Raw genomic sequence first — 17,222 nt, 5'->3', positions numbered from 1 at the left:
TAATGATCTGGAGAGAAATTTTTTTGGAAAGACATGCCATGTTAGGTTCTCTGCAGTATAATAAGCTAATTACAACTTTAAGTACTTGCAGTAATTAGCGCAATGTGTATAAAGTGGTCCTGATCTTTTCACCCTGCTGCATTATTGTTAGGGCATCTTAAAAAACAAAAAAAGAGAGATAGCTGGATCTAGTTTCCCTAGCCAAGCTTCTTGTTTTCCCAGGATCTTATATTGAGGAGATAATGAACTAGACTTTTATCCTTATTTTTAAGCACACCAAAAAGGTTTAAACCTTTTTCCTTCTGTTTTTCTCAAACTCCCTTCTCTGAATTGAATCTGTTTAGTCCTATCTTTGTCCATTGAGGTAAAGTCTTCCAGCATCTTAAAAATCCCATTAGTAAACAATTCTGTACAACAATACAGTATTTGTTCTGTATTAATTCATTTGATCACTTGCCAACATAACACCAAGATCCAAGGCATATCTGACTTATAGAAAGAAAACAAACAAACCCACCCTGAAAGTTTCCTTCTTTCTAGAGCAATTGTGCTCCTTGTGGCTTGTACTGATGGTAATTAAAAACTGCTGCCAGTTTGCAAAGTAGGCACAGGAAGAGTCATCAAGTGATCTTGCCTGTAGAAACAAGGAAAATCAAAATGAGTTATATGAAAATGGTGAGACAGAAATTATCCTCGAAATACCCCTTGAAACTTGCTATCACTGCTGCAGATGGTGGGTACACCACAGAAATGGCCGTTCTGAGAAAACAAATACTTCAGTTTACCTGGTGGTCTCCTGGCACGCTTTGGTGAAACTTGCTCTTCAGAAACCTTCAGCTGGTATTTACATCAAAGATGCTTTCACTTTGTGGAAGTCACTAGAAGCCAGACACAACCATTTGCACAGGTATGATCACATTTCCCAGTTCCCTTACTTTGTCGGCTGGGAAATGACGTGATGAACTCTCACGGACAAGTTATGCCATTTCAGGAAGGCTGCTGGGACCCCAGCCGCTCATGTGACACACATAGGCTGGTTACCAGATGCTGGTGCCATATGGCACCTCCTTGCTGCTACCTGAGAGAAGGGTCAAGGGACTGTCCCTCTGAGTTTGTGATCTGGGAAACTGATTTATTGCCTGGAACTGCAAAGGCAGATATTTCCAGACAGCAGGTGCCTTGGACAGGCATTTTGTGGTGGACCGTGGACTGAAACCTGCTCACATTCAGCCAGGTCGAGCCGTGCTGCTTGCAGCCAGTGGGCTGTCTGTCCCCAGCACATGGAGGGTGGCACAACGAGAAAGAGGGTGACAAAGTCTTGTGGGCTGGCAGAATCAAGTGCAGGGGCATCCACAATGCTTGTGGAGGTAGAGCGGGAGGGTGCCAGTGAAGACCCTGAGCAGCCAGCAGTTTGACTGGACTCCTGCTGTCAGAAAAGATCCTCTCTGACAAAGTACTTCAGGCCCACATGTTTCTTCCTTAGGTCCTTTTAACCGCAAATCATATCTGTGAGCTGCGTTTCCCCTTGATGCATATCAGATAACAGGATAACTTCAAGCCCATCATGTTTTCTCTTTTTTTTCTTTTCCTTTTCCATACTGGTTTTCAAAATAACTGTCTTTTGCATGTTAGGGCATGGGTTGACTGTCCTTGTGTACCTCTCTGTAAAGTGCATGTAAGGAAGATGTTAAAAAATAAATCTTGGATTTAGCATGGTATGCTTCACAGAGATATTTTCCTGGGTTAGCAAAATGGACACAAGATTTAAATTATTTATTTACCTTCATCAAATATTCTCTTTTTAAATAAGCTAGAAAATCTGCATCTCGAGGATGTGTGTAGGCAAAGGAAATATTTATCATCATGACAATGGTAAGCTTTAAGCAAAACTCTTGAGTTAGTACTAAGTTGTTGCTCAAAATAAACCACAATTTGATTTTTGTAACTCCTTAAAACCAAATTAATTACTTTTATTGCCTTGGGCAAAATCTTCTAGTCGCGGGTTTAAGCTACAGCAAATATGCTACTTCCTTTCAGTCTGAAGAATTAGTAAGTAAAGATTCTTTGTTATTTTAATCTCATGATTCAATCTCCTGCTGCATTAATTTGGTGATTTGACTAATTGGTGGTTTAACCTATTATTAATGTTCCTCCATTAATTTCCTGATGCAATTTTAATGACATCTTGATGTCACTATTGAATTCAAGTCTGTTTAGTTCTAAAAAAAAAAGAGAGCAGTAGTTTTATGTGGTTATCTGTTTGCTGAATTTTAATGTCTTTATTCATTCTAATAAAACTCATGGAAATATAGAGAGATGTACCTTTTTAAGATAGCAGACTGGGCTTTAATTCTGAACCAATGAACTGATTTATCCCAGAATTTTTGTGGTTTTTACTAAAATAAACAGAGTCCACTACATAGTTCTTAGCCCATTACTCTATCTGGAGGTCCTACCACAAAGACTACATGCACTGCATGCAAAGGCCTCCATGTGAAAAAGCAGCTTCTGGGTCAGGAAATGGTGACCATGAATATTCCCTCGGGACTATGAGAAAGTAATGAAGCAGAAACTGAGTTCTTGGCTTTGCTACAGCTCATCCTAAGACTCCACACAAGACTCGTTATTTCCTCGTGCCTCACTCTTGTTGTAGCAAGCACACAAAATGTAGTAATCTAAGTAAAATGGGATCTCACTTCATTCCTTTCACCTTTTACATGTTTAATTCTGTTTGTGATGTAAATGTGTCAGAGCAGAGATCATTTTTCACTTACATTTCTGATCTCTACAGTGCTGGCTGGGATCTTGAGGAGCCTTGTGGTATAAATCAGTAACAACAACTCTGTAAATGAAAAGAGGTAATACCAGATATGGTGGAATCAGAGTAAGTCCTAAGTTGGAAAACCAAGAAAGAGTGACCCTACTGCTCTTGGAGCCTTGCAAAGGCCCTACTGAGTCACGCCTGCATCACAGAGGAGTGCAAGATGTGTTAAAAGAAATTGTAAGAAATGCCATGATGCAGTCAGTCATCTCATTTTCTAATTTACTTAGCAATGTAGTGCAGCTTGCAAGGGGACGAGCTGTGCAGCTTGTCCAGCGGCAGATGCAGTGACAATGTGCGTTTGGTCACACAGCAGACATGCGAAGCATCCCCGCATTCCAGTCCCTCCTTGGCTAAAGAGACACTAAGGTCAAGGCACTGTTACCTAGCAACTAATGAGAGCTGATTAATCCATTTGTGGGCGTCACATGCTGCAGTGATGTATGTGAGCTTGTGCCTGCTTCTACTATTTGTGTAGTGGCAGGAAAAGCAAGTAACAATTACTGGTGAACGACATCAGTAATGCTGACAACAGCATCGTTAGATGTATAAATAATCACAGCCAACAGTGACTTCCCATTTTCAATGCTAGCATCAGATTTTGAATTTCTAAACTGCACTATTTCTTTGAATGCTTTGGTATAGATGGGCTTTAAATGGGAAGGGAATGATCCTGGCAGATACAGGGTAATTCGTTTTTTTCAGAAAAGTGAGCTTTTTGCTTTCTAGTGGTTTCCCTGCATAAACAAAGCTTCCCCAAGCCTTCAGTGTACGTACCGCAAGTGCCTGATCAAACTAAAAGAAAGTGAAACTTTTCTGAACTCAATTATTTTGAGTTTTAGGGGCCTCTGAAGAGTTAAATAGAAAAGAGAGTATTTTATAATGCATCTGCTTGCTGTCTGCAGCACATGCTCCAGAAGGGCAGTACCTCACCCTGTCAATGTCTAATGAACTGTACAGTTCCATATGATTTATCATTGCTGGTGTTCCACCAGGAATGATCAATAATATATTCTATATAATTTCTTTTTACTTCCAAATGCACCCACCAGGGTAGAGGAACTTTTATCAAATTGTTGGAAAAAAGTAGAAACCTTTTCCATATTTTAACAGAGAAGACCTTAGCAGACTTGATTTGTGCTTTAAAGGCTTAAAGTCAAAAGCAAAACCACCTTTCACATACAGTTTGTTTATTTTTAAATAGAAGATCTCATGAAAAAAATTAAGAATTTATATGTGGGAAAGAGACTTCAGAGAGAATAGTGTTAGAGGAGATAAAACTTTAAGGAATCTATATTTTATAATTCAATTTAGACAATAAAGCCAGAAAAGCAAACTCCCTGAGGCTCCGAAAAAAGTAACAAGCAGCGAAGTTTGGCCGAGACCCAGCTGCAGTACAATGTTGCCCTGTTTCTCCTGCCCTTCATCTTTCCACTCCCTCAAATGCCCTGCATGAGACCTTCTGTTTTCAGGCGTTAATTTTACATTTTTTTTCCCCAGCTCAGGAGGATAATGGAATGCAAAATTGTCTCCCCTGAAACAACCAAGTTGTTTTGGGGGCAGAAGTGAAGGGAGAAGGCCAATTCTCTTGCTGAAAACCAGACCAGTCTCAGCTATAACACATTTTTTGCCTCTCTCTTGTCATGATCACTTACCCTTCTCCACCCTGTTTATTCCAACCACTGAGAAAATTGTGCTGGAGAATTTTTCTTCTGATTAGTGATTGGGCACAAAGGGAAATTTGGACCATCTTCCTCGCTCATTCCTTTTCCTTTGTACTAGGCTTTTAGAAGCACTTACGCTTTCTCACCTGACTTGTCTGAGAAGGCTCTTTCTTGTGTGCTGCATTAACGCTCCCAAATAACATGGAGCTGGAAATGTGAGCTATGTTTTGCTTTTCTAAATCTCTGAGATCGCTGTGGGAAATGGCTGATGCTGGCTGAGGAACTTCCGACAGTGCCTGCTGCACAGACCTTGCAAAGGGGCAAGGTGCTTCTGTCAGCACAAAGCCAGCACACAGGAGTCCAAGTGTGGGGGCATACTAGGCTGGCTTCTTCAAGTGTATTTAAACCCTGGTTGACCTCTGGGGCTTAGGAGAGGCAGCTGGACAGTCAAGAGTAGGAGGATATACAGGAGGTTTTAAAAGCAAGCCAAGATGCCTTTCACATGTCATTTAAACCCCCTAGCTTCTTCACAGAGGCAAATGGCAGAACACGTCCACCTCCCCATGGCTGTCTAGTCCTCCTCACAACACGCAGAGCAAATGTGGCAGAAACGCCTTTATAGCATTTACAAAAAGGAAGAAGCACACCCCCTGTAGCATGCACTGAATTTAATGTTGGGGGGTTTGTTTTTTTTTTTTTTCCAGGGAGTAGAAAAGAAGGGCAAAGAAGCTGCTGTTTTGATCCTGATGATTTATATATGGGGCAATTTACTTGAGAGGCAGTTGTGTATATGCTGTTCAGCACATTTTACTCTCTCATCTATCCCAGCAGGAAAATGTTGCAGTAGGCACATAAAAAAGAGGTGCTTGAATACCCAGTTCTTAGAGAAATCATGCTGGGGGCAGTGGGGGGAGGACAAAAGGGAGAGATATGGTGAGCCTGGATCACACTCTGCAATTAGATTTTTTTTCCTCCACAGGGGATTTTTCTCTCCTTGCCTTGCTCTTTTTTTTTTTTTTTTTTTTTTTTTTTCAGTCCAGCCCTCCCTCTCTCCCCATGGCCCCCAGAGTTTATCATCTCACCCAGCTTGCCCATTCCCCCACAGGAGCTGATGCTGGTCTCCAGCTTCGGAAATGGGAGGGAGTGAAGTGGTTCCGTGCTGCCAGCAGCCAGAGGCTGTTTGTGAAGACTTTGACTTCTAACACGTTAACTAAGTTCTGTGACCACTTCAATTTGTTTAAAGGTAACTTAAACACACCTACAAGGGTAAATTAAAGGAATATATGTTAAGAATGTGACCTTCCTGTGCTCATGGGAATTGCAAGGCAGCACATGGAGATCAGTGGGCAGTGCCTGGCCCTTGGTGTTTCCCATCTGGGAAGACGTGAAGGGGGCAGGGCTGGGGAGGAGGCAGATGGAGGGAGGAGGAGGGTGGGGAAGGATGTTCAGTTAACACAGGGTATACATTTCTGTTAAAGGCAAAGCTAGAACTCCAGATTTTCATCCTAATTTAAGCTGATGGCAAATACTGAAGTGTCAGCACCTCAGTCTCCGAGTTCTTGAAAAACCACAAAAGCCTTTGGAGCTCTTAGTAACAGACTGTTAATTTAAACAAAATGTCTCCTTAGGCCTTAGCTAGCCAGTACAAGTGACTGAACTTTCTAGAACATCTTTTCAGGACATACATCAATGTCATAGGTGGCATGAGGAGGTTTAAGATAGTGGAGAAAGATAGCAGCACCTCAGTTGTCCAATGTATGGGATTTGCACCGAGAGTAGGGAAGGATTTCTTTTGAAACTCTGCGCCTACACAAGCGTTCATGGTCTGGATCTTGGTCTGCGCCTGCCTGGGGCACGTCTTTTCTGGCTGAGGCTGCTTGGTGCTCCAGTCACACACCTAACAGTCTTCTAAGTGTGCTTTAGCTACTTCTCCCTTTGCTGTCAGTATCCACTAAGGATAATGCTTAGAACAGCTTACATGGGCATGGAGGAGGCCCATTTTCTACACAGCACTTAGTAGTGTATGAGTGAAATCTACTTTACCCTTCAAATGGTTTGGAGTTGGTCTTTAGCCTTACATTGCTGCAAGCATTTGTTGGTCTTGTATGGGCTGACTGGACCTCAGATGCACCTTCTTGGGGCGGGGAGAAGAATTTAGACTTAATTGGTGGGTGACTGCTATTCCCAGTTAGACGCCTCCTTAAAACTTGGAGTCACTATGATGCCTCTGGATCACTTCGCTTTGCCAGTGGTCACATCCCTGTCCTGAAATGATATATTTTTTGTTAAAATGCCCAGTAGATAGATGAGGAGGTTCTTTTAGTAAAGTCCTTTCACGTAAGTATGGTTAAGCACTGGAAGAACCTCTTCTTGGTTATTTTAAACAGTGGTTACTTCTTACAAACCCACAAACAGTAAGAGCTTTAACCATTGGGTTTCCCTTGCTTTCCCTTTGTGTGGCCTTATGAACCTGTCTGTAGTTATGAATGTCCAAACTTCTTCAATGGGAAGACTGAGAGTCTTCTTTCCTCTCCCCAAGTCCCCTGTAGGTTAAGATGAAGATGCTTTTGGTATACACTCAGGCAGGGCCATTTCAACAGGTATCCTCAGGAATTATTTTCATTGTGCAGTTACAAGTGGCACACTAGTAAAGGAAGGACTTACTTCTTCCCTGGGGAATAAGAAATACCCTAACTTAACAGGTAAGACAACTCTTCACTGCAGACTGGAAGGGAATCACCAAAGTCTGTTTCACCATGGTGCAACCAGAGGTTGAATTGTGTGTTTCCAGTGCATTGCTCCTTGGTACACCAACAGAAACTTACTGTGAAGGTGGTGAGCCTGCAGGAGACATCGACTTCTCAGGAGTCATCTCAGGCCACCGCAGTACATGTCTCCAGCTCCCCTCTAACACTCCCACATGCCAGCTACCTACCAAAACTCTGTGGGGGCTAACACAGTGGCTGTTTTGTGTGGGATGACCCCACTCACCGTGTGACAGGTGTGGTCTCTCTGTTGTGTTATTCTGGCATCTGCTCTGAAGGGGAGGGAAAACACCTCTTTTTGCTTCATGTTTGTGCTGTACAGCTTGCTCTGTAGCTGGGTCTGTAAAACAGAAATAACAGCTTTGCTCTACTGACAGGGCAGCTGATAGGTTTTAACCATGCTCTGTTTTTATTGAATGCCACTCACTGATTTGAATTCATCTAATTTTGACTTCCATCTCAACTCTATAATCTGTTTCTCTTTGTGCAATATTGATTTTGTAGAAAAGAGAGCCAAAATCTATTAAAACCAAACAATTTTTGACACTTTTGGCTTTCGGCTGTGGTACCAGTTAATCACATGTTCATAAATATGCTAACATACGGGTCAGAAAGATGACATTAAAATTTAATGCACTTGGGGAAAATAAATTAAAAGGGTCTGGTGGAGAGGTTTTGCCATAGTTCTCTTCCCACAGTCTGTCAGAGGATGCATAAACCTGTGACCTCTTTTGTACACAATTACAATGTATCTCCTCTATCTAAAGTCGGATAATTACAAGGTTACATACTCCCTTGGCAGGCTGAAGAAAAGGTTACTCTCATTTTCTTCTAAAGGCTTTAGAGTAATGCTGTGTGTTGGAAAGGTGCACAGTCATTTAATCCAGTGTGAATGGAGAGGAGGGATGGTGTCTCTTGCTGTTGCTGCGTAGTTACTAATGAAATGACAACCCTGAATTTGTGTTTTACTTAGCACTATCATTCTCCTTAGGCACACAGCGTGTGTGTGAGCGAGTGCGTGTGTCCCTGGGCTGTGATGTGGTGGCGGTGGTGTATGTGTGCGGGGCATATCGGTGGCTGATGGTGTGGCCATTGGGTTTCCACTGTCAGCTATGTGAAATGGTGAAATGGAGCCGGTCAGGACAAATCAATGTGCTTCACACATTGTGCCTCCACTAACTCACCATTCCTTCGTACTTTAAGACTTGCCTGCTCTCCCAATTAAGCAGTATCCAGTATGCAGGTCTGTCCGCAGGGATTAGCTGAAGCCAGTGCTCAGTGATTCCTACCAACATCTCCTTGGTGGACCCAGCAGTTTCTTCAGGATTCAAGCTATAAGATTTTTAATGAACTGTCTAAGACTGGTTGGGAAGGTAATCTTCTGAATGGGAAACAGTATAGTGCAGTCAAACTGCAGAAATGGCAGAAAAATGAGTCAAATCCACCCCTGAGTAGTCAGATGGATTGAGCCCAGGAATTTCTTCTGAGCTGTAGCTGAGAAGCGTGTCTAGTCCCTTTGCCTTCAGCATTAAAGCTGAAACCAGATGATGACTATGTAAGTCATAACTTACCCAACACAGCCTTAGTCACTTCAAAAGCAGTCGGTCAGGCTAAGAGGGTGGCAGGCTCAAGCTGTGTCTGGTGCTTTGCTCCAGACCTGACCCTGAAAAAAATGATAATGTAAAACCTGAGGAGTGAGATGGCTATCTTGCTCTTTGAGAAAGAATCTCTTGCAGAATGGCCACCAGGCTGCAGACACCCATGTGCTATTGAATAGGTGGCAATAACACAGGCAAAGCGACGATGAACTTTTGGACAGGAAAAGAATAGGAAGTGATGGATGTAGCAGCAACTACAGATGGGCAAATGTGTTCACGTGTTTAAAACTGAAGATTGCAGAAAAAGAAAAACTAATGTCTAAAGGCGTTTAAATTCATCAGTTCACCCACACCCAGTTTAATTTATCCCTCTGTTACAGCAATGCCAGCTAAAAGATATGACGGATTCCTCATTACGATGCTTGATGCTCCAAATTGTTGCTCCCATGGAGACAGTGACTTTCTGTCCCAAGCAAAAGGCAAAATCCTCTTTCTTGCCCCTGCACCAATGCCGGCAAGTTCACTGAAGTAATGTAGTGAAAGATGAGAAATACCTGGTCCAAAGTCAGCAGCTATTACAGCCTACTCATGGCAGATTAGAATATCATGGACCACCTGTGACAGCCCTGTGAGTGCTCTGTTTGCTTCCAGGCCGCACTGACTGCCCTTTACTCTGAGCCTGTGACAAAACTACCAGTTTGTAGGGCTGAGCATGCCAAGCAGCTTTCTATGCTGTGATTCTAGGATCTTGAAATATGGTGTAACGCTTAATGCAATCAACAAGGTTAATAATTAAGAATGTATCCGAGGAATACCTGGAAAGCATTCAAAAAATAATAAGAAAATAAATAATAATAAAAAAGAAATTAAAATATTCTTTCCCTGGAGATTTTCTTGGTATTTTCCATTCGCGACCCATCACCTGTCCCGCTGTCATCGAGGTACTGGTGCCCTGCAGTAAGGGGGATGCCCACTGGGTGTCATGATTGCTCCACAAAAGTGCAAACACAGTGTAATTTATCAACAGTCAAAATGTTATTCCTGAGAGGAAGCAATTTTAGGACATATGTTTTGAGTAGTTATTCTCTCTCTCTGTTTCAGCCTCTCATCTATACACATGCATAAATCCTCAGGTTTTTTGAACTGTGCAGTCAGTAAGCCACAGCTAAAACACTGTGTCTGTTGGGTTATACGTGAATTGTGTGAAAACAAAACAATGACTTAAAGTTGTTCAAATAAATTACATAGTAGAAGACTCTTGACACTGATTTTAGAAAAAGTCACCCACATAGCTTTGAAAATCAGGGTCCTATTGCCATGATTAATGAGAGAGAGGGAGAGTCTGTAATTGCAATCAAATAGATTCAATCACTTAATTCAGTGATTAATGAGATCAACAAATTGTATGTGGGTCATCTGAGCTTTAGATTCATGCCCTGCCTGTAAGGTCTTTACAGATAGAAAGTAAATAAGAAATGAACCAAAGAAAAAAACCCACCAACTTTCCCCTGCCAAAAACTTTTTTCCAACCATCTGAATTCATAGTGCATGGAAAATATAACTGCAAATGCCTACATTCTGCAAATGTCAGTAGTAGATAGCTCTTATTTTAATTTACTATTTAAATGTATTAAACATAAAAGGAATCTAGTTAAATGTCATAATCATAATGACAATTCAAATTAAATTAGCTAGAATAGTCAATTAGATTCAGAGGCCAAGCAGGAAGTAAAATGAGTCATTGGGAAAGGAGGATCCCCCAGACACCACGCAGCATGGATTACAGTCTTAAATGTCATGTGGAAATGAATACAGTGCTAATGTTCTCGTATTTAAGCGTAGGTTATTTACTCAGTCTCCAGAAGGCAAGTTTTTATTTTTTTCTTGAAGGGCTAGACAAACCTATGGACTTGGTAAACACAAAAATTGTGCCACAGTACTGGGCTGCCTGAATTGTAAGCGCACAAAGACTGTTCAGCTGCACAAAGATTAATTCATAGAAATGAAGCTGACAGTTATGCAGAAATGATAAATGTTTTCAGTCATAGAATCATAGAATAAATTAGGTTAGAAAACACCTCTTAGACCATCGACTCCAACCATAAACCTAACACTGCCAAGTCCACGACTAAACCATGTCCTTAAGTGCCACATCTACATGTCTTTCAAATACCTCCAGGGATGGGAACTCAACCGCTTCCCTGGGCAGCCCATTCCAATGCTTGCCAACCAATTCAGTGAACAATTTTTTCCTAATATCCAATCTGAACCTTCACTGGTGCAGCTTGAGGCTCTTTCTTCTTGTCCTATCTAGGAGAAGAGACCAACACCCACCTGCCTACAGGCTCCTTTCAGGTAGTTGTAGACAGCAGTAAGGTCTCCCCTCAGCCTCCTTTTCTCCAAGCTAAACAGCCCCAGTTCCCTCAGCCACCTCTCATAAGCCTTGCTCTCTATACCCTTGACCAGCTTCATTGCCCTTCCCTGGACACGCTGCAGCACTTCAGTGTCTTTCTTGTAGTGAGGGGCCCAAAACTGAACACAACATTCAAGGTGCAATGTTATCAGTGCCAAGTACAGGGGGGCGATCACTTCTCTAGCCCTGCTGGCCACACTGTTCCTGATACAGTCCTATTTTCAGTATCAAAATAGCTGGTATTCAGGTGTGACCAGAAGGGAGAAAGAAGGTGGAGAAGAAATGCATTTATGAACAGGTGTTGTGGCTTAAACCCAGGTGGCAACCAAGTACCACACAGCTGCCCCGTCACTCCCCACACCCCCAGATGGACAGGGAGGAGAATCAGGAAAAAGGCAAAACTCAAAGGTTTAGATAAGAACAATGTAATAAAATAAAATAGGAGAAAACACCCCACCAAAGCAATAAGGATGATGATGATGATGATGATGATGATGATGATGATGATGATGATGATGATGATGATGATGACGATGAAAAGGAGGGATAAGGGGAGAGGAATAAAATCCAAAAGGAAGAAAAAAAACCCCATCCAAGTGATGCACAATACAGTTACTCACCACCTGCTGACTGATGCCCAGCCAGTCCCTGAGCAGTGACTGGCAGGCCCTGGCCAATTCCCCCTGGTTTATATACCCAGCATGACATCCCATGGTATGGAATACCTCTTTGGCTAGTTCAGGTCAGTCATCCTGGCTGTGTCCCTTCCCAATTTCCCATGCCTCTCAAGCCCTCTCGCTGGCAGGTCCCTAGAAACTGAAAAGTCCTTCACTCAGTATAAACATCACCCAGCAACAACCAAAACCATCAGTGTGCTGTCAGCATTGGTCTCACAACAAATCCAAAGCACAGCACTGCACCAGCTGCTAAGAAGAAAAACTTGATGCCAGCTGAAACCAGGACAACAGGATAGATAAATTGTTGTCATATAATGAAGAGACAGTATTAGTCCTTTTCCTCTCTGCCTCTGGCTTTACTTTCCTGAAATATTGATGAAGGCAGTTCCATGACACTCCTTTATATGTACATTGGCCATTCCTACCAACACTGCTGTCTCCAGTAACAGGACTTACAGACCTCAGCAACAGATATTTTCCTTATCGGTACATCTCATACAATGTTATGTCTTGTAATTTTTATGGACCATCTGGGTACTTATTCTTTGGCCAAGATCTTTCTCAAGAGCATCTTTCCAGTTTACATCCTGGAAGTTTACAGTTGTCATATTTATTCAGCAAAGAACAACCTCAGATTATGATTATGTTGTTGTAAGTCTTTTCTGTCACTCAGTCACTAATATTTTGCAACTATCTGTGGTAGAAGGAGGTCAGAGTAAAGATACAAGATTAAATCATAGCTTGCAGATAACTTCAGAACTACTTCAAGGGTGACAGGATACAATTTAAGCATTTTGTAAGTTAAAACTAGAAAAGGCCTTAGAGTTTCTAAAATATACAGCATACAAATGTTATTGCTATCTTCTTCCTCTCTCACATTAACGTGCAATTCATAAGAGGACGTCTCTTATCTTTGTCTCTTTTTTTCTTCAGTCTCAACATGAAAGATTTTGAAGGACGAAATGAGAATAGCAAGTTTACCAAGTAAAAGTGACTCTTGATTACTTAAATTTTTGGTGGATGATTTATCTTTTACAACACAGCTCCTGAGGGCACTAAAAACATGAGCAATGGCTTTGCAGCCTAATGTTTTAACTATTTTGCCCTTGCTTTGAACATAGCAGAGTAGTTTTTTTGTCATGGGAAGCAGAAAGGAGAAGCTCATCTGGGGTGGCCCAGGCATCAAGTGAAGACCTGTTGTCCTTCAAGATACAGCCGATGGCCTCTAGTGTCTGTGCCTCCCAAGGGCTCTGAGCCTCTCCTGGGTCTGCCCCATTCCTTTTGGGATGGTGCAGTGGGGAAAGCTGTGGGCAAACAGTGGTTTTGCGCTATGCCGTAATGAAGTTTTGTGCTTGTTTTCATTCTCTGCTTCCTATTCTTAACTGTCTTTTTGCCTTTCTGACTACTAAACACTGAGCTGACATTTCAGGAAATTATCCGGAGTTATTCTGAGACCTCTTTCATGAATTGTTAATGCAGAGCCCATCATTGCATATGTATAGTTAGGATTGTTATTTTGCCATGTGCATTACTTTGCATTTATTGACATTGAATCTCTTCTGCCATTTATTACCCCGTCACTCAGTATCATGAGTGCTTTCTGCAAGCCTTTGAGGTCAGTTTTAGGTTTGATTTTCCTGAACACTTTTCTACCAGCTGAAGATTTGCCACCTCACTGAAAGAGATTAATTACATTAGAGTAACAAACAGACTTCTACAGTTCATTTATGAATAAATGGTGAACAGAGCTGGCTCTAGCCCTGAAACTTACTCCCAGTGGGATAACCTCCCTCCACTGTAAAAACTGATCAGCCATAATTTTTGACTGCTCAGCTTTTAAACTAAGAGTTATTAATTAGTGAGCTCCCTCTCACTTCTTCCATGACAGCTGAATATCTTGAAGAGCTTTTAGTGCCCAAACTTCTCAAAAGCTTTTGGGAAATTCATGTACACGATATAACCATGTTATTCCTCTCCACATTTCCACTGTTCTTTTAACAGAGCATCAATAGCCTTTTGAAGCAGCTCTTTCCCTTAACAAGCCATGTTGGATCTTAATTTTCTCTGATAGATCTATGCGTTACTTGTTACAAAACTACCATTATTCAGTTCACTATGTCATCCAGGTTTACTGCACGCTTGCTGTCACCATCATTGTAGTTTGCAGAAATCGTGGTCCTATCCTCTGCCTTTTATTTCTCCTCTACAGACTGCCATCTAAACCATGGATTGAAAACTACTAAACTCCATAACTTAGCAGTTTTGTGCTTCTGCTCCTCCACCCTGGGTGAAGACTATCTGATCCTCTCTGTTTCTTAAGATTCTTACAATTCTTCCTGTATGTTTATGACACTCTGGGTTGGGATTGTTCCCTGAACCCATTCCCATGAGTTCCCCTTGCCCTGCCCCGAGTTAAATTTCCTTGGGGTATACATTGGATATTCCCACCCTTCCTCATTACCCACTAAGTGCACCCAGGTTCTTGAATGAAGACAACCCCTTTTCCCAAGGGATAAGCAACCCACATTACCTTTCTCAATCTTTTCCCCATGTGTACTACGGTGACCTTATCTCCTCCCACAGTATGTAGGGCTTTGTTTGGGCAGGACCAGGATGGTTAGCAGATCCTCTGTTGTTAAACAACCAAGTGGCTTCTGCTAAATTCACATCCCAGTGCTTTCATTGCCTGGTGCCTAATACTCCTAGCATAATCTTTAACAGCCCATTAAATCATTCAGTATTTCTGGAGGCTTGTGGGTGATAGGGAATGTGATACACCAAGTCAGTGCTGTGTTTCTCAGCCCAGGAGTCTATGAGATTATTTTGGAAATGAGTCCTGATGTTTGACTCAATTTTTTCTGAGATACCGTGTTGCCACAGAACCTGCTTTTGAGGGTTCAAGATGGTGTATGGGCATGCTTTGTAGGTAATGTTTCCAGCCAGCCAGTAGTTGTGTCCACCACGGTGAGCACATAGCACTTACCTTGGTGGGTTTGTGGCAGTGATACCGTGTAATTAGTTTGCCATGCCTTGACAAACTGAAAACCCAGCCACAACCCTCTGTTCCTGGGACACTTTACTGATATGGCTCACTTGATTATGGCATGTATTTTACATTCATAGGTGACCTGTGTGATGGCATCAAAAGTCAGGTCACACCTCAGTCATGAACTGATCTCTGTGTTGCTTCTCTCCCTAGATTTCCCAATGTGTCATGGACCCACTGAGCTAGGAACAGCTCACTCGTATGTTCCCAGCACAGGTCCACTGGAGCCACTTCAATTCTGGCAGCCTGGTCTACCTGTTCATTGTTTTGATGCTCTTCTTGGGCTTGAAAGCACCCATATGATGTGTCTTCACATCTGTGGTGGGTTGACCCTGGTCGGACACCAGGTGCCCACAAAACCACTCTATCACTCCCCTCCTCAGCTGGACAGGGGAGAGAAAGTATAATGACAGGCTTGTGGGTAAGCACAGGGAGAGATCAATCACCAATTACTGTTATAGGCAAAACAGACTTGACTTGGGGAAAATTAATTTAATTCATTAAAAATAATACCAGAGTAGGATAATGAGAGATAAAACCTAAATCTTAAAACACCTTCTTCCCACCCCTCCTTTGTTTCCAGGCTTAACGCTACTCCTGATTTCTCTACCTGCTCCCCTACACAGGCACAGGGGGACAGGGAATGGGGTGTTGCGGTCAGTTCATCACAGATTGTCTCTGTTGCTCCTTCCTCCTCAGTGGGAGGGCTCCCCACACTCTTCCCATGCTCCAGTGTGGGGTCCCTCCCACAGGCTGCAGTTCTTCAAAAATCCAGCATTTGTCCCTTCCACGGTGTGCAGTCCTTGAGGAATAGATGGCTCCAGCTTGGGTCCCCTGTGGGATCACAAGTCCTGCCAGCAAACACCTTTCAGTGTGGGCTCCTTTCTCCACAGATCCACACCTCCAGTGCAGGCTTCCCATGGGATCACAGGCTCCTTCAGGTATCCACCCACTCCGGAGGGAGGACCAAGGGCTGCTGGTAGATATCTGCCCTACTGTGGACCTCCATGGGCTGCAGGGCGATAGCCTGCCTCACCATGATCTTCACTATGGGCTGCAGGGGAATGTCTGCTCTGGTGTCTGGAGCACCTTCTGAAGCTTCTCAGAGCTTCTCACAGTAGCCATCCCTGCAGCCCCCCCACTACCAAACCCTTGCCATGCAAACTCAATACAACAGCAGTTTTCTAACCAGCCACCAGCCCAGATGGGTTTACCTCTGTACTGCCAGTTGGTCAGTTTCCATTGCCAGCCCCACAGGGTGTTTGCCCATGGGGTCAGCACAGGGAGAGTACTGGCCATTTTTCTCTAAGCCCAGCTGGATGGCTTTCAGTTCTGCAAACTGACTTGACTAACCTCCTTTGACAGCTTTGATGAGCCATCATGTGGGACTCCACACAGCAGATTTCCACTTCCAATGGTTTCCTATAACATGACAGGATCTATTGGTATACAGAGCACAGTGCCTTTCACCTTCAGACAACTCATTATACGGTGGTTCCTCTTTGGCATGAATCACCTTCATCAGCAGGTGCTCCAAAATCTCTGCCTTCTGTCCAGTCCATGATGTCTTCCAGGATTCCTGGGTGATTAGGATTCCCCATTTGAGCCCCTTATGTGATCAATACTGCCCACCTATTCCACACAGCATCAGTCACATGATGTATAAAGAGAACTCCTCCTATGAACAACCAGTGCAGCACAGCAGTCAGGATGCTAAGGTCTGTGCTTCAACAACTTCTGAAGCAGCTTGAACCCCCTCTTATGCTGCTAGCACCACTTTTTTTTTTTTTTCATTCAGGGTGTAGTGAGCCTCAGATCCTGAATACCTCTGGCTTCCAAGCCCTAGAGGTTGTCTTTGTGTTTCTCATGGTGTTTTTTGTCAGAGGCTCCAGGTGAGACCATGTTCCATGGCTGTACTGTAGAGCACTTGACTCAAAGCTGGTCCAGGCCCAAGAGCTGCTGCATGAACTGTCTCCTGTTTGATGAGTTCAAAGGCTTAATGCTGCTCAAAATAATTCTTTGGGGTTGCTTGACAGAGAGGGCTCACAACTGACTGTAACCCAGAAGATGCATTCTCCAGAAACCTACAATGCCTAGAGAAGGTTATATGTCTTTGAAGTAAACTGGTGGGTACATAGATCGTATCTTATTGTTCACATCCCTAGGGATGTGGTGATGTCCACCTTGCCATTTTATTTCCAACAGCCAGATCTTTTGTGCAGGTCTTTTGATCTTGCT

The sequence above is a fragment of the Falco rusticolus genome, chromosome 2 (genome assembly GCF_015220075.1).
Source record: "Falco rusticolus isolate bFalRus1 chromosome 2, bFalRus1.pri, whole genome shotgun sequence".
NCBI classification, from domain to species: Eukaryota; Metazoa; Chordata; class Aves; order Falconiformes; family Falconidae; genus Falco; species Falco rusticolus.
The sequence above is the reverse complement of the archived record's forward strand: the minus strand, read 5'-3'. Positions refer to the sequence as shown.